Here is an 18,085-nt window from a genome sequence, read left to right as displayed (position 1 = left end):
GTGGAGCACAAAGATTCGGAAGCTCGGCAACACCTGTTCTGAGCTGGTGCGTGCTGCAAATGGCTTCCTCTTTGTACCCACAACAAGAAGCTTTATGGGGTCCTGTGAACCCCAGGAGCCATGCTCCGTACCTACCAGCACCGTCTCTATTAACTAGACACACATACAGACACAGAGCTCTCTCGTACAAAAACACATGCAAAGCCTCACCAGGCTGTTATGGCCCAGCCTTGCGGGGCCCGGGGTGGGGGGAATAGGTGGAGCCCTGACTATATTCCCCTTGCCCCCACCAATGCATCAGCCTGCACAGTTGAGCCGGCAATGGGAAGTAATCTGCTATTGGTCAGACCTAGCAGCCAATTGCTTTCCATGGGAGCAAGGAGAGAGCGGAGCAGAAGATTAGTCTCTGAGGCATTGGTGAGGGCAGAGCAGCTACCGGCTGCTCCATCCCCAGAGCTAGAGGTAAAGTGACAGTCTAGCCTTAGGCTGTCATTTCTGTTCAGGAGACAGAGTGAAGGAGAGGCCCGACTGAGGGAACAGATTGCAGGAATTTAGTCCTTTCCCTTTGGATGGACTTGAAAATAAAACGATGCTTTTGCTATTGATACGTTCCCACCTTGAAAGCCCGGTGAAAGGGGCTGCGTGTTGGTGTCTTGGGGTCCGGTGGCACCTTATAGACTAACAGACATATTGGAGCATAAGCTTTTGTGGGTGAATACCCACTTCGTCGCGTGCAAAGTGGGTATTCACCCATGAAAGCTTATGCTCCAATACGTCTGTTAGTCTATAAGGTGCCACAGGGCTCTCTGCCGCTTTTACAGATCCAGACAAACACAGCTACCCCTCTGTTGTGTGCCTTGGGTTCTAGGTAGGAATCGGCTCGGACGTTCTTTCCTTGGGAGCTTTCATACGCTACCACAACAGAAAGAACACCTCTTTCGTAATGAATTGCGTTTGATTAAAGAGAGCCCAGCTCAGGTTGTTGGTTATTTTTTTTAAATGCGCTAGCATGGAAAATTAAATCTCTATAGGATTTTTTTTAAAAGCAATTATTTTAAGTACTGTGAATAAACAAGGGGTGCCTGACAAACACCTGTTATTTTTCCCATCATGAGGTTGGCTGAGGCTGAATGCCCAGAAATGCTGCTCTTTACAGGATCAAGTGTGTTTTTCTGACAGAAAGAATAGGGTTTGTTTTCACTGTGGAATAATATGCCAGTTTTCACAAAATGTGCAGTGTCGCTCTCCAGAAGGGTCTGTTGTGTCGAATGTGGAGGCATGTGTCTTCCTCCACTGCCTGCCGCTCTCCTCCTGGTTATGAAGGGGGAAGCAGAAGTAGGACTAAATTGCATCCCTTCTAGCGTGAACATCTTGACCCTGAGCTGGAGCAGGGAGTTCAGTCTTCATGGCTCCATTCCTAGACTCTTCTGCTGAGACTGCCGGCAAGGGACCACATCATAGAAATGTAGGAAGGGGACCTTGAGAAGTCAAGTCCAGCCCCCTGTGCTGAGGCTGGCCGAGTAAATCTAGACCATCCTTGTTCTTAAAAACCTTCAGTGCCGGGAATGCCTGAATGATGATCGCTCTGGTGACACGAGTGTTGACTAGGAACATAGAGCTAGGCTGGAGCTCAATAAATCAGACCCACACTCGGGTCTGGTTTTAAATCTCTCTTCCCCTGAAGTGCAAGGGGGTTGGGGGTTTGATCTGAGTCCCTCTTTGTTAGGACCTGGAAAGAGGGGATCTACTCATTACCCTGCCCATTACCCTAGAAGAGGGTGCTGTACTGAGAAGCAAACCTTGAAAGGAGAAGTCCCTGCAGAAGGCCAGGGAGGGATTGGGGTGGGGTCTTGTTGCTGCTGGAGGTTAATTGCTTTCCCCGTTTTTCCCCCATCTTCCTCCCTGAACGCCAAGTGTCAGAAGCATCCCTCAGAACAGGGCTGTGCAGATGGCTGCTGCCAAGTGCTGGAGAAGCACTGAAGATGCAGGAAAAGGGCCCCCCAGAGCAGTTTGCTGACCCGATGGGGATGACACTTCCTCCTTCCGCAGCTTTATCTGAAGGTTGTCACCTCCTTTAGCCCATCCGCCCTCCTGGGGGAGGAACACCATGGCACAGCTGAGTTGGAGCTCCATGAAGAGGCTTCAGATGCCATTCTAACCTTAGGCAAGGGAAAGGGGAGGTCAGAAGGGAGGGGGTGGGACATCACGGCTGATGGGGGCTGACAAGAGTGTGTTTGACATGTTCACATCTGACCTGCAACAGCAAGTGAAGTGACCTGACAGACCCATTCCTCAGCTATGTTCTTAATCCAGAGCCGCCTTCCCTCAGGTAGCAACCTAGCACCCGCCTTATTCTCAGATGCATGTCTTAGGATGGGCAGGCTCTCTAATGAGCCAAGACAAGCAGCACATTAGCCCCCAGCAGCGCCATTTTTAGCAGGGATATTTGAAAGGCTCTCTGTCCCTGGGCCTGGCTGGCTTTTGTATTTTCTCTTCGAGTTTCTTGTAAACAACAATGCTCTTTAAAGCACTGTTATAGCCCATGCATTGGCTGTAAAATGGACATTCTGGGACCTCCAAATTTATTCACTCCCAGTGGCTTCTCTGTTCTCAATCAGCTCAAAAGTCCAGATGACTTTGTTTTTTTTTTTTCTTTCTCATCTATCTACATTGCTCGTTCGGCCTTGGACACGGTCTCCAGCCATAATGGTTCCTTCATTAGGATTTAGACAGGAGTGGCATTCATGATGCACAAGGTGGACCAGAATCCAGCTTGCCCTCCCGTAGCTGTATTGCTCTGCAGAGCAATGTCAGTAAAGTGAGGCTGAATGTGAAATGAGGAGAGTTGGTAGACCAATGGGGGTGCATAAATAGAGAGTAAAAGGATGCCATTTTTTATTCTTGTTGCTGTGTGTGTGGGAGAGGAGGATACAGCTCTTCACAACACCTCATGCTGAGCAACGTTGTGAACAGGGACATCGGTGACCTTTCTAATCTAGTGGACAACAGGATATTTTTGTGAAACGGGAAGCAGTGACCAGGGTTCTATTCTAGGTTTGCCATTGACTTATTAGTGTAAACAAGTCCCTTAGGGCAAAATTTTCACTGCTGAGCCCTTCTGAAAATCAGGCCATTGAAGCCCGTAGGTAGTGGACTAGGTGCCTAGGAACAGGCAGCCAGGCTAGAAAATTTTGGCTCTAATTTCTGTGCCATAGTTTCCTCACTTGCAAAATGGTGATACAGTAGAACCTCAGAGTTACAAACACCTTGGGAATGGAGGTTGTTCGGAACTCTGAAATGTTCGTCACTCAGAGCAAAACGTCATGGCTGTCCTTTCAAAAGTTTAAAACTGATTGTTGACAATACAGCTTTGAAACTTTACTATGTAGAATAAAAATGCTGCTTTTCCTTTATTTTTTAGTAGTTTACATTTAACACAATACTGTACTGTATTTGCTTATTTATTTATTTGGTCTCTGCTGCTGCCTGATTATGTACTTCCGGTTCCAAATGAGGTGTGTGGTCAATGTGTAACTCTGATGATCGTAACTCTGAGGTTCTACTGTAATTCTCCGCTCCCTTGAGCGGCACCATGAAGTGTAACCCATTCAGCATGTCCAAGCTCGTGGATGGGGTTGATGAAGTGCCCGGTTGTCTTTTGCGATAGCAATCAAAAATGGCAGAGTTGAACAAGTGGCCTGGGTACATTCTCTATGGGTGCGAGACCGTCTTCGGGTCATGAGCCTCTCTTCCTGTGGGGAAGGTGAGAATAGAAGCATGGTAGCGGTGTTGCTGCTTCTTAGTGGAGACTTACAGGATATGTCTACACTGCATCTGGGAGCCAACCTCCCAGCCCAGGCCCACAGACTCATGCTGGTGGAGCTCATAGTGTGCTAAAAATACCCGTGTAGAGTGCTTTGCCACTGAGACTCCGGCTTCTTGGTGCTGGCTGAACTAGAAGGTCTATGCAGCTATTTTTAGCATGCTAGAACAAGCCTTGCTAGCATAAGTCCATGGACCTAGGCAAGGAGGCCTGCTCCCAGAGGCAGTGTATGCATACCCACAAACAGCATCACTCATTCTTTTCACCCAATGACCGCTACCCTGGCGCTGGAGTTGGTATGATGGGTGTTCTGACTGCCAGGATGTGGATTATTTCTAGGGGAAGAGGCTAAAGGCATGCTGACACCACAGGGCAAATTCTGAAAACTCATCCTCTTTGGAAATGATTCCGTTCATGTGTTACTGATATTCTGCTGTTCATTTCCCCCTCTCTTGTAAGTTTTTCTTCTTTGATACATGTTTGTATAAGATCTGCTGTTTAGGGCTTGTCTGCACAGGGAAGAGGACTGGAATAGCTATTCCAGAACTGCTGCCTTTCTTAATCCAGAATAATAATGCCTTTGCCACTGTTTAGCTTAATAGAACAGGTATTCCAGGCAATTTCCCCATGTAGATAATCCCTTAGTTCATCCGCTCCTGCTTCTTATTTCCATGAGCAGCTCTGATTGTGGTGTTTTACTACATTACTGTAGAGGAGTTTAACATTGTACTTCTCCATTTCCTTAGTGGCCTGCCGAGAGGGAAGTCAATTCCCACAATATTTCCACAGCTCAGCCAGCACCAAGAAGCGTCCATACTGAAACCAATGCTTCCTGATATTTCTCAGCCAGTGTCATTTATGTTAACAGTTCCTAGAAGGGGGGGGGAACCAAATGCATACAGATAGTTGTGCACCTGACATAAAGAAACATCCCTTTGTGGTCCAACAATTCTTTTAATCTCAAAATTTTAAATTGTCCAGGGCTGGCAGAATTAAAAGTAGTTCAGCTTCTTGCAGTTAAAGTAGCTTCCTCAGTGGGCCATGCCCTTAGCTGTTTTAAATCGTAACAAGATGTGAGCAATAAGTGTTTCTATATGAAAAGCAGCCATATGTCATCTCTTTTGTTCCATGGAAAACTAATACATGAAATCTTGCAAGAAGTCCAGCTCTGAGATTTGCACGTTGGCACAATGTGTTCGTCAATGTGGTTCTAAGACAGGTTTGGGTACTCATGAAATTCTGGATGCTGAATCCTGAGTTTCAACCCTCAAATTAATGACAAATTAACCTCCATGCCCACTTCTGTACCCAGCTGTTTCATGTGAGGCAGTTTCGCTACCCACACGCTGGTTAGATAACAAGTCGCCCTCTGTTTTGCAATCCCCTTCCCTACTCAGGAGTCTTCTGCAATCTGCGTTGTCTCCAGCAAAGGATGAGCTAAAAGACAAGTGGGTTACTTCATTATAACCTCCGGCTGTGCAATGAGTCAACCCCGTGATTTTGAAACGTGAAACAATAAATTAGGAGGGCACTCGTGAAATTGGGCTGACAACCTGATAATAAAATTTCTGGGCACCTTGTCAACTTCAGCTGAGTCATCAAAAGAAGACACCTTCTGCCAGGCTGATAGGAACCAAAGGCTGCCTTTAGTTCCTATTAGAGTCAACAGCTATGCCTTTTGGTTCACTAAAACTTACACTGGTTATAGCACCGCTTTCTTCTCTTAGGAGAAGAGGGGATGGTTTCTAGTGGTTAGAGCAAAGGAACTGGGAGTCTCAGCTTTCCCGTGAACTGTGTGACCATAGGTAAGACTATAGGTCTGCTTCAGCTTACCCAACTGCAGACTATTTAATAGGAACAGGGGTTTAAGGAGACTTAAATTAGTGAGATTCTTAGAGGAAAGATGCTATGATAAATGTCTTCAAATAATCACTTATTGCAAGGCACAGTCATTTCACATAGGTGCCAGCAGCTTTCCTTCCTTTGCTCTGAGGCACAAATCTATGGGATGACAGGTGACAGAAACATTGCCATAACATGGCCATGCAGTATTCCGATGCCACCCTGTAGCATCCTGTCCACATGTAAGTTTAGCAATCCATGAACCAGTCCTGTGGGAGAAGCAGCAGATACATGCAAGTCGAGCCTGTCTCCAACATAGCTGGACTTGACAGTAGTTCTAACTTCACTGCATGGCAAGACTTGGTTCAAAGAAGGTGGACACCATTTTGTGGGAGGAAGCCAATCTTTTCAATGTCTTTGTCCACAAAAAGGGACTCATTTATCACCAGTTTTCCTTCTCTTGGGCATTTATATTTATCGGCATTCATCACCAGAAAAACTAACCCCATTTCTGTTCTGGGCAAAGAGCTCTGTCCCTGTGTCTGAGAGAGGATGGAATGTTCACATTGTGTCTTAGAAGGAAGGTTTAGAATGACTTCTAATGCCACAAAGAGTTAGTGTCTGGGTATTTTGTTTCCTACTGGTAGGGCAGCAGCTATGTAACTGAGATGTATGGGCGGGGCTTTGGCATGTCCTAAAGTTCTGGACAAAAACAAATACCTCTCTTTTTGGAGTAAAATCCAAATCCAGAGATCAAATCACATACAGAATTCTACGCCAGTGACTGGGGCAGGAAGTGTTCCTGGTTTATTTGCAAAAAAAAAAAAAAAAAAGGGAGTACTTGTGGCACCTTAGAGACTAACAAATTTATTTGAGCATAAGCTTATACTATAGTCTCTAAGGTGCCACAAGTCCTCCTTTTCTTTTTGCGAATACAGACTAACATGGCTGCTACTGAAACCTGGTTTATTTGTAATCTGCTCCAATCAAAAATGGTCATGTGTTAAAGGCCAAAGCTTTAGAGCATGGATTCTCTCTCCATGTTTCTAACACACCAATCATTGTGGTATCTGAGCATCGGCCAGTTCAGTGTCAAGTTGAACTGCTGTGTTGTCTGTGCCTTTGTGCGGGGAAATGGACAGGTTATCTCTTGACAAAGGCCCTTGGAGCAGGAAGGCTTTGCTTTTTGATGCTTTCCTAATAGGAAGAAAACCTCAGATGCTTTGGTTCATATCACGACTGGGAGGTATTTTGTTTCACGCTGTAAATCCTTTGACTGACCTTGCTTAGACTATAGGGGGTGACAAGACCGCATCTCCAGGTGACATGGCTACAAAGACTAAAACACTAACTAACAAGTAAGATTTTTTTTTTATGTACATCGGAGGCGGTAAACCTGCCAAAGAGTCAGTGGGGCCACTGGACAGCGGAGGTGCTTGAAGAGCACTCAAGGCAGACAAGGCCACTGCAGAGAAGCTAAATGAATTAGTTGCATCAGTCTTCACTGCAGAAGATGTGGGGGAGATCCCCATGTCAGAGTTATTCTTTTTGGGATACCAGTCTGAAGAACTGTCCCACGTTGATACCTCAGTAGAAGAGGTTTTGGAACAAACTTATACATTAAACACTAAGAAGTCACAGGGCAAGATGGTATTTGCTATGAGTTCTGAAGGAACTCAAATATGAAATTGTGGAACTCCTAACTGTAATATGTAACCTATCACTGAAACCAGCCTCTACCACAAGACTGGAAAATAGCTAATATAATGCAAATTTTTAAAAGGGCTCCAGAGGAGATACTAGCAATTACAGACAGGTGAGCCTTGCTTCAGTATTTGGCAAATTGGTAGAAACTATAGTAAAGAACAGAGTTACCACACACATTAGATGAACATGAAATGTTGGGGAAGAATCAACACGCCTTTTGTAAAGGGAAATCATGCCTCACCAATCTATTAGAATTATCTTATGGTATCAACAAGCATGTGGAAAAGGATGATCCAGTTGATATATAGTGTACTTGGACTTTCAAAAAGCCTTTGAGATGGTCCCTCACCAAAGGCTCTTTGGGAAACTAAGTTGTCATGGGATAAGAGGGAAGGTCCTCACATGGATCAGTATATGGTTGAAAGATGAGAAACAAAGGGTAGGAATAAATAGTTTTCAGAATGGACAGAGGTAAATAGTGGGGCTCCCACAAGGACTTGTGCTGGTCAACATATTAATTAACAATCAGGAAAAGGGCGTGAACAGAGAAGTGGCAAAGTTTGCAGATGATGCAAAATTACTCAAGATAGTTAAGACCAAAGCTGACTGTGAAGAGTTACAAAGGGATCTCACTAAACTGCGGGACTGGGCAGCAACGAAATGGCCAATGAAATTCAGTGTTGATAAGTGCAAATAATACGTGTTGGAAAAAATAATCCCAACTATGCATATATAATAATGGGTTCTAATTTATCTGTAACTGCTCAAGAAAGAGATTGTGGAGTCGTCCTGGATAAGGCTACGTTTCAGTCATGGGTATTTTTAGTAAAAGTCGTGCACAGGTCATGGGCAGTAAACAAAAATTCACGGCCCGTGACCTGTCCATGACTTTTGCTACATACCCCTGACTAAAACTTGGGGAGGGTGGACGGGAGGGGGGAATGCAGGGGGGGAGGGGTTGCAGCCCAGGGGGTCACCACGGGTGCTTTGGCAGGGGGTGGGGGTTTGGCCTGGGGCAGGTTCCCTACCAGGCTCCTGGGAAGCGGCAGGCTCCAGCTCCTAGTGCCACATGCTGCCTCCGCCCCGCTCCGCCTTGCCCCAAGCCCCAGTTCTGCAGCTCCCATTGACCGGGAGCCATGGCCAATGGGAGCTGCGGGGGCGGTGCCTGCGGGCGGAGGCAGCACGGGGAGCTAGGAGCTGAGAGAGGGGAGTTCCTGTCACCCTTCTGTGGAGCCCCCCCCCCGGTAAGCACCGCCCCACACCCCAGCCCTGAGCCCCCCCACACCCAAACTGCTGCTGCTGGGGGGTGGGGGGCCCGACACTTCCCCAGCAGCAGCCAGTGCTGAAGTGCAAATGTGACTGCAAGTGCTGGGGCTGCAGCTGCATTAATGGAGTTAGTCTTCCCAGTGCAATCCCACAGTACTCTTGCTTAACCTTCACGGACAGGGCAGGCCACTGGGTCTTTCACCTAGCGATCCACCCATGTACTGGTTTCGTGCGGGCTTGGGGACAGCCAAAGCAGTACTCGGCTGGACAAGTTTTCATCCTGTCCTGATACCCTGTGAAGGTCCGGTCCTAGAGCAGCCACGGTGATGCTGTGCCTGGCCTCCCATCTGGCACCTCCAAAGGAGCAACAAAGGGCACACAGACCATGCAAAATACAACTTTTGGACCATCCAAATGATTTCTTCCTTTAATCCCATTTGAAAAGTGCCAAGGACAATGCAGTTTCCTTAGCCAGCAGCCACTGCATGTGCGCAGATGCTGGGAATGCTTCTCACTCACACCCTAGCGTGTTTGTGAACTCCCGAGGCGCTCGGTTACTGTAGTAATGAGAGTTGTGACTGAGAGGGCCACTGTGTTCCAGGCATCTTGCATATTCCTGAGGTTTGAAAGAAAAAGGGACACAAGCCAAGATACACAAGAAGGCTCACTTCCTGCCATCAAGTATATCGCAGATCACCACCCACCTCACTGCCATAAACCAAGTAGACCCTGTTTCCTCCAGCCCTAACCCTCTGCATTAGTTGCGGGAGGGGGATGGAGAATTTGCTGTGCCACATGGAAGGGTCTGGAGGGTTGTTCTTACCCTGGGTTCAGGTGACTCCTGTCTCTGGATCCTAGAGGGATCCAAGAGAGAAGGAAACTGCTACAAAACACGGCATGAAACAAGAACAGAAGAAGCTACCCAACAGTGATGGAATAAGTGACAATAAAATCATGCTGCTTAATCTCAAACAGTGGCACTCAACAGTGCCTTCTTTCTTCAAAGTCAACCTAGAAGTGAATCAGAGGAAGACTGACGTTCTGTGCCATGGTGTGTGTGAAAGCAGAACAGGATGTAGCCCCACTCCGCGCAACGCACAGATTCTTGGGAAGGACAGAGCTGTTTGAAAGAAGCAATGGAGCAAACCAAAAATGGGAACAGGTGCAAACATACGTTCTATTGTGTACCCTCTCTGGGGAGCTGTACCACAAATAGTGGGGCAGGCGTGCTAAACCCCAGGCCACACAATGGCTGCGGGGAGTTCTGTGTGGACGCAGTGTGATGAGTCCACCCTGCTGGCATGGCTTGCCTGGACATGCCGCACTGTTGCAACTTGCACCCCTTTTGTTGCACCAATGCAATTATTCTAGTGTAAACAAACATTGGGAGTAAAAGGAGTTTCTATGGTAATGGTCTTTCATCTCCCTACAGAGACTGCAGTCAAGGGCATTTTGTGGGGGGGTCTTTTCAGTGTGAGGTAGACCCCCATCCACTAGGAATCGGGCTGAGCCCACTAACTCACTTCACTAAGTGAACTGAGCCACATTCTAACTAGAAAACCAAAGAAAAAAGTTCTGTAATCCCATTAACAGCCCCCTGAGCCATTCAAAGCTCTGCTAATTACTGTTCCTAACCTCCTCCAGTGCCCTGTGGATGCTTAGAACATCCACCTGCACCACCTGCAAACCCAACATGGGTGGTGTACAGATAGCCTGGCAGCTCATGACCATGCTTAAGAATCAGTTACGAGATGCTGATCCTATCGCCGATCTCTCCAAAAGAACCTTCTCCCAAGGGAGAGAAGAATGGAAAGATGGAGACTGCAGATGCTTTGTCCAGTTGAACAAGTATGTAATGTGATGTGATACTGCTGGTTGGCATTTGGAAAACAGGTGATACAGGGAAGATCGGGGGAGGATGTTGCAACCTACTTTATGCTGGTGGTGGAAGAAGTTGCGAAAAAGCCTGAGGAGAAAATAATAAACAAAGGGTGTAGCTGGAGAGAGCACTGAATTCAGAAACTTTTGCACAACATATAGCCAACACGCACAAAGACCAGGTGCTTCCGTGCTGTCTTTCCCATGTGATTGTGACTCAAGTGCCAAATTTAAAGAGGCTATATAACTGTCTGCTAATTAAGTAGTTATGCAAAACAGGGTGATATATAAGGAGCAACCAGTTCATTCTTCTGGTTGTATTCTGATCAGCTGATGCATTCAGGAAGAAATTTCCCTCCTGGTCTATCTTGTATAGAATTGCACAGCTAGGAGCAATGTGATGGGTTTTGGTCTCCCTTTGAAGAACAAGGCATCTGCAACTGTCAAGGCAGGAGACAGGACTAGATGGTCCAACGTTCATATCTCAGTCTGGCTGGTTTTCTTCCATGAAAACTGTTCTTTATAGGATGCAGGCTGTAAATGGACCAGTGTATGAATATTTTAGGTTCTTTCTCCTTGTTGTTTGGCCTAAAATAGAAAACAGCTTTTGCTTTTTTATTCAATGCCAAATATGGGCATACCATGGGGACACCAGAAGCTCCAGCCGAATGACAGAGGCTGAATCATTGCTCTTGGGTTGAAAATAAAATATATTGGTTACTCCTTTTGGGTGTTTCGTATGCTGAATTAAGAGCAGTGGTTCCCCAGCCTCCAGAACTATCTCCTCTTAATTGTCTCTGCTGGCTGTTTGGCCTGTCCCCAATATCTTGATCTTTGATCAATGTAGCTGCTCCTCTGCACTGTCTGAATTTTCTGAGCTTGTTTTATTTTTGACAGGGAAATCCTGCTCACAGGGTGCTCTTGGGTTCTGAGAGCACTTCTCAGGCCCATGAAATTTCACATCATGTTTTGGGGCAGCATTTTGCCTGGTCTTCCCTCCCCCCCCACCCCCTCCCCCGAAAAAAGTCAGCATCGTGTTGATTCAGCCCTGTGTGACAGTGCTGCATTGTGAAACACCGATAAGACGTTAAGATGTGGTGACCCCATGAGAACGGCATAAAGAGGAATAAACCGACGTAGAAGTCCGAACTCCAAGAGGAGCTTCTCCATGGCTTCATAGCATTACTAGACCACCCACTGTCTCATTTTTGATTCAACCTTTTGAGGTCACTTAGCATCCAGTTGTCTTTTTATAAACTGAATTGGGTTCTCATCTTTGAGTTATAGCGAACTTGAATTGCCATGTCACTTCCCTTGCCTAGTAAAATTTCAGTTCTTTGGAAAGAAGACAAGTAGAAATGCAAACTATTATTTCTTGTAACGCTGAAAAGATGCTAGGTGGCTTTCCTACAGAAATAAGGCACAGTCTCTTTGGCAAGGAGCTTTAGGAAGATAGGGGTTACAATATGTAGAGTGGCCACGGTGCTGCATGGCTGAGTCTTGGTCTAGCCATTATAAATCAGCTAGATTCCTTGCAGACAGCACAGTCTTCCAGGAAGTCTTCAGGAGGGATTTAAAGGTGGAGAGGGTAGGAGCTGTATGGATGAGCTCAGGAAGGGTTTACCATGCATAGGGGGCAGCATGGGAGAAGGCAGGGAGACGTTTGTGAAAAGGGGCATGTATAAAAATGCAGCAGCTCTGGAATGAAGAGGCAGGATTCGGCCACTTGTGGATGTTATGGATAACTATGCCAGAAAGGAGACTTCCTATGTTCACTGACATTAGCCATCTACATATGGTGCCCCATTTCTGACCTCCGCTCCTGCTGTCTGTGCAGTTTTACAGCTACACGTAGCTCCCAAGTGCTCAGAACTGAGTTTTTTTCCGGCAATATTTTGATATAATGTATTGATTTTAACAGCTTCACTACATGAACCATGTGCAGTTCTATGGGGAAAGGCCATTTTTCAAAGACCGCTGCTCAGACAATAAAAAGGTTAAAACAGATTAGCATTTTGACTCGCATCAGTAAAATCGTACTGGAAATACAGTAAGGACTAAGCATGCTGCTTCTGTTATATTTGCCTGATGTTGCTAGAAATCTTGTATAATGTTGCTTTCTTTGCTCTTCACCATAAGTTGTTTCACTTCTTGATCAAAAGTTCTAGCAGATCTCACTTGAATAACTCCAGCCTAATGGGGCACTAGTGAATCATTATATAATTGAGCTGTTTGTTCTTTAGTTTATTTCTACAGCACCATAGAATTCTTTGATACTTTACAGTCAATGTAATGACAGAGGTACCCGCTACAAAGATTTTACACTCTAAATTTGACTTTACACAGGAAAGAGAAGGTAATAACTAGTGGGTAGTGGATGGGAATGTGAGGGTTTCCCCAGTAAGAGGTCATGAACTGAGCTTGTCACGTGCACATCATGTTAGATCTTCTACCACATGTATGGTGGTTTCTTGAACATCCATGCAGAGCAAAGAGAGCTTTGGCTTTTAATGAGAGATTCTGCTCTGAAAAGTGACTGCACAGTCGGCTTAGTGGGTTTCTGTGACTTCTGTGCTCTGTTTTCAAGTGTAAAGATGTTTTTTTGTTGGGCCTGCAAATTCTGCCTCAGATCTCGGTGTCAAACTGGGTTTGTCCTGTCCTCCCCATGCATCATCACTACTTAAGTCTTGCCTACACACAAGCTTACATTGGTTTTGTTAAACTGGTTTGGTGCAAAGCTCTGTGTGGACACTCTTCTTATGGTTTCAGGGTGGCTTACTACTGTTTAGTTTTAAACCAGTTTAAAGTGAAATAAGCCTGGTTGAAACTAAAGAAAGAGGGAGCCCTTTTCATTGGTGTAACGAAATATGTTTGAAATTGCACCTTAAGTTCAAAGAATGAAACTCTGTGTGATGGGGTTCCTGGGGTGCAACCTGAACTGTGGGACCACTGCGCCCTCTATCCCACCAACGTGGAGTATCCCCCTCACACTGTGATGCTACGATACGCTCCAAACCTCTGGCAGGTATTGCACTTACACAGACATCCACAGGGCAGGGATGCACCCAAATGAGTTACATGAATGCTTCTCCCAGCCACTCATGTACCAATAGTAGAGAGGCTCCAGCCAATTCTCCCTCAGCTTGGCACCACAGGCTGTACTGTTGTGCCCTAGTCAGAAGCCTGACCAGTGTAAGTTCATTACCAGTCGGTCCATCCCTCGATGTGAAGAGGACACACTAGCCTTTGTGCACTGAGCTGAGATTTCTTAAACACTTAAACCAAAACACACTGTTTTAGGTAAAATATAAAACAGATTTATTAATTACCGAAAGATAGATTTTAATTGATTATAAGTAGTAAGTGTAGAGATCAAAGTTGGTTACCTGAGAAATAAAATAAATTCACAGTCTAAGGTCTATAAACTAGACAGGATTTGAATCAAGCAGTCTCACCCTGACAGTACAAGCAGGTCACAGATCTTCTATACACAGGTTGGAACTCTCCTTCAGCCTGGGACCATCTCCCCAGTTCAAAGTCTTTGTCCTCCAGGTGTGTTTTCAGGTGTTGAGTTGTGCGGGGAGTGAGGCCAAGTCAAGATGTCACTCCCACTTTTATAATTTCTTCCAGCTTGTTGGACAGATCTGTGCTCGTGACATGGGGGTCCACCCCCATTGGTCAAGCATTCTCCATTGTATGCCAGACATCAGCGTGTCTGGCTCCTCCATTGTTGTACCAGAAAGGCTGGTTATGGGTGTTCCCAACCTCATAACACATTTCAGTAACACACTCATAGCAAAACTTGATAACTTCACATACAATGACAACACATCCAATCCAACAGGATATTAATGTTCAACAGATCAAGACTTTTATGATGATACCTCACAGGGCACACTTTTGTACAAAACATATCCGTATGTGACAGTGGTGAATATGGGGGTTCCAGGGTGCTGTTACACTCGGCATGTAGACAAGCCCTTACAGAGGTATTCAGTGACCTTTGTGCAATCTATTGTCTTCAGGTTATGTCCTCAATGAGACCTATTCAGAGCCTTTGCCTTTGATGGGGTTATACAGGAATAGTAAGAACACAGGCTTGGTTTTTATTAGAGAAGTAGCACCATTGTTTGATTGATCTACATATGCCAGTGCTAATCTCTAAATTAGAAGCTCTCTAACCAGTTTAAGCCTCATTTAATTCAGTTTTGTGTAATGTAGTAATTAAGTAATTGGAATTTTAATACTGGTTCTATTGCTAGCTTACTAAGTCACTGTGGGCAAATCACCTAAGCTAGTGATGCTTTTCTTACTCGCCCGTAAAATACGGGCATTTTCCCGTGTCTCAGGCATGTCGAGGCCTCACTAATATTGGTAAAGTGACACGTATGAAGGTTATTCCAAAGGAAGACATCACACTAGAACTTGAGTCCTCGTGGCCCCAGCCATGTGTTAAGCCATCGTGGCCTTTTGGACTCTGTTAATGTCAGTTCTCTGCTTTAGATAAGGTTTGTACCTAGAGTCCTAGAGCTGGTAGAAAAAGTAGAGCTGGTTGAAAAATTTCTGATGGACCAGTGTTCCCTTGACAAATGCTGATCCAACACAATGGAAATCCAACGCAACGGAAATGTTTTGCAGGAACATATTGGTGGTGGTGATGTGTCTGATGGAAAAATACCCACTTGCTTAGTTTTCACTTTATCCTTTCGACTGCTCTGCTGTCACACTTCGTTGCTTCTGTAGGCAGAGCATGCTGCATACACCAGGGGCTCCTGGAATCCCTCTGTTCCTCACCATGAGTTCCTGTGTGCCAGCTTCCCATTCCTCTCTATTTGAGGAGCTCCCTGTAACCCCCATTCCTCCCTCATGCCAGAGGTTCTGTGTGCCCTCCACTGCTCCCAGCCCCCCATGCCAGGGGCTCTGTGGTCTCCCCCCCCCACCCCGCAATATTATATAACTAATAGAAACTATAATGAAGCACTTGGATGAAGTCATTTCTAGATTTCTGAAATGACCTTTTTTGGAAACTTTCAAGTGTCTACTTTTTGCCCCAAATGGGGAGGAAAAGAAATTTCGAAATGTCAGTTTCCCACAGGATGGACATGCCGAGATTCTATAAGCTGTACCTGCAGGTCAAGATCAGCTTACCTACAGCACATGCATTGGGGTATCCATTATAACACTCCCCCATGCAAAGAACATGTGATGGTGTTAGGCTTTAAAAGGCATGTCAGAGTGATTCTTGACAGATTCTCCCAAAGGAAACAGTGTCAGAGTAACCAAGCATGCAGGGCTGTTCTTGGGAGATGCCTCAGCCCGAGTCCAAGGGAACCGAATGCCGAGACATAACATTATTAAATTAGAGGTTATATAACAGGTCTTATAGCGAGGAAGCTCTTTGGTTCTATTAACAAAATCCTGCGTTACTGATACGGCCGATCTCTAAAGAAAACAAGGAATAAAGAAAAGAATGTTTTTGTCCTCCCCTTAGCTTAAATCCCCTGTCATTCTGAGATGTGTTTTCCCATACATAACACCATCTCTGGCTGTTAAAACTACAATTATAAAGCAAGCAAACAAGGGAGTAATCTCTACAATTACATCACAGAATGTTCAGCCTGATTGTTTTAAAACCTCAGTGGTGTTCTTTACAGCTTTGAACCACTTACATTTTTGTGTCTGAAGAATTCTATTCAAGGGTCAGGAGGGGTTTCTATTACCAAGAGACCATTCCCACATATCAAGCTCTGAGATTTGCTCCTCAGAGGCCCCTGTCCAATAAAGATGGTTAGAAACCAGCTCCCCTGATCCGAACACCCCCGAACTTTGGGAAAGCTCCTAAGGGGACCAAACATTGCCTCTGTTCCCTATTTGTGAAATGGGGACAACACTACTTCCCAGGGTGTTGAGGATAAATACCTTAAAAAGATTGTAAAGCATTTTGAGATTTACTGATGTAAAGCACTTGTATAAGAAATAGGGATTATTATTATGATTATTATTTATTATTTAAGAGTCTCTCTTCATAACCCATAAGGTGATGCATCAACCTTAAATGGATTTAATTAGAAGTTGGGATGGATTTTCATCATTCCCCTCCTTTCCATTGTTAAAACGCTGAGGTTTTTCTCATGGGATCAGTGGATGTTGGAAGTGCCATGTATCACAAATGGAATACCTTTAATTAAAGGGGGGAAAGGGGAAGAGTAAATTTAGGATTCAAGTATCTAATCCAGCGGTCCCCAAACTTTTGAGACTCACCCCCCCCTTACTCCTGTCCGCACCCGCACAGAGCTGGGGCTGAGAGCGGGGCTGTGGCTCCAGGAGGGAAGGGGACGTGGACAGGGGTAAGGGGGCAGAGGCTGGGGCCAGGAACAGAGCCACAGACAGTGGCCGAGGCTGGTATGGGGCCGGGAGCAGAGTCACACTGAGGCTGGGGACAGGCCAAGTTTGGGGCTGGGAGCCAGGGATGCAGCTGGGGGTGGGGAGGGGCTGGGTGTCACGTGCTCCTCACCCCCCACCCATTCTCCTCCTTTGAGGGCTGGCCCAGGCTGTCATGTCCCCCTGGACATTCCTCCATGCCCACCTAGAGGGGTGCGCCCCGCAGTATGGGACCTCTGGTCTAATCTATTGTTTTGATATCACACTTGTGACTGTGGCAGAGTGCCTGATGTCAGGGAGAGAACGCTTTGCACTTCCAATACATTTTTCAAGCTGTACTGGACTTCTATGGTGCATCTTCACCCCACAGTATTGCAACAGGATGACGATGATGATGCATCATCATGTCGTGAGCCAACGTCCTCCCATAAATGTCATGATGGGTTGATGCAGTGTTGCAGCTGTGTCAGTCCCAGGATATTAGAGGAACAAGGTGAGTGAGGTGACCAGCTTCTGTTGGTGAGAGAGATGAGCTTTTGAAAGCTGGTCCAATAAAAGATATAGACTAAAATTGGAACAATAGAAGATTAGCATGGCCCCTGAACAAGGATGACACACACATTTGTGAAGTGTTTTCACCATGTCTCTCTGTGATAGGTTGATGTCATTTTTGCCTCCAAAGAGCAAATGGGGAAAATGGTGGCTCCTCTTGGTCTTTCCAGCTAAATATGCCAAATTATGCCTGGCCCTGCATTGGATGCTCAAAAGAGGGAAGGAAGAGAGGGCATGCAAGAGACCTTTTCTGCCAACATACCAGCGTGTAGGACGTAGGGTCCAGGTGCTGGGGAGTACAGGTGTAGCAAGTCATGCTTTTACACTGGGGATCTCCATAGCTAAAGCATGAGCTGCTTTAGTTTGAGCTAAAGAGCCAGGGGCTCCTCAGAAGGGCCTGTAACAGACTCATATCATAGATTTGTAGATTCCAAGGCCAGAGGGACCATTGTGATAATCTAGTCTAACCTCCTGCAAAGCACAGGCCATAGGACTTCCTGAACTAATTCTAAAGCAGATCTTTCAGAAAAACATCCAATCTCGATTTTTAAATTCTCAGTTATGGAAAACCCACCACATCCTTTGGTAAATTGTTCCAAGGACTGTTAAAATGTTGTGCCATATTTTTAGTTTGAG

General features: G+C 45.7%; 1 pseudogene; it reads left to right on the top strand.

Moving 5' to 3' along the window:
• Positions 1-17,443: 17,443 nt before the first annotated feature.
• On the top strand, positions 17,444-17,541 carry LOC140917802 (U6 spliceosomal RNA; annotated as a pseudogene).
• Positions 17,542-18,085: the final 544 nt, after the last annotated feature.

This window comes from Lepidochelys kempii, chromosome 9 (assembly GCF_965140265.1).
Source record: "Lepidochelys kempii isolate rLepKem1 chromosome 9, rLepKem1.hap2, whole genome shotgun sequence".
In the NCBI taxonomy this organism is placed as follows: domain Eukaryota; kingdom Metazoa; phylum Chordata; order Testudines; family Cheloniidae; genus Lepidochelys; species Lepidochelys kempii.
The sequence above is the reverse complement of the archived record's forward strand: the minus strand, read 5'-3'. Positions and strand labels throughout refer to the sequence as shown.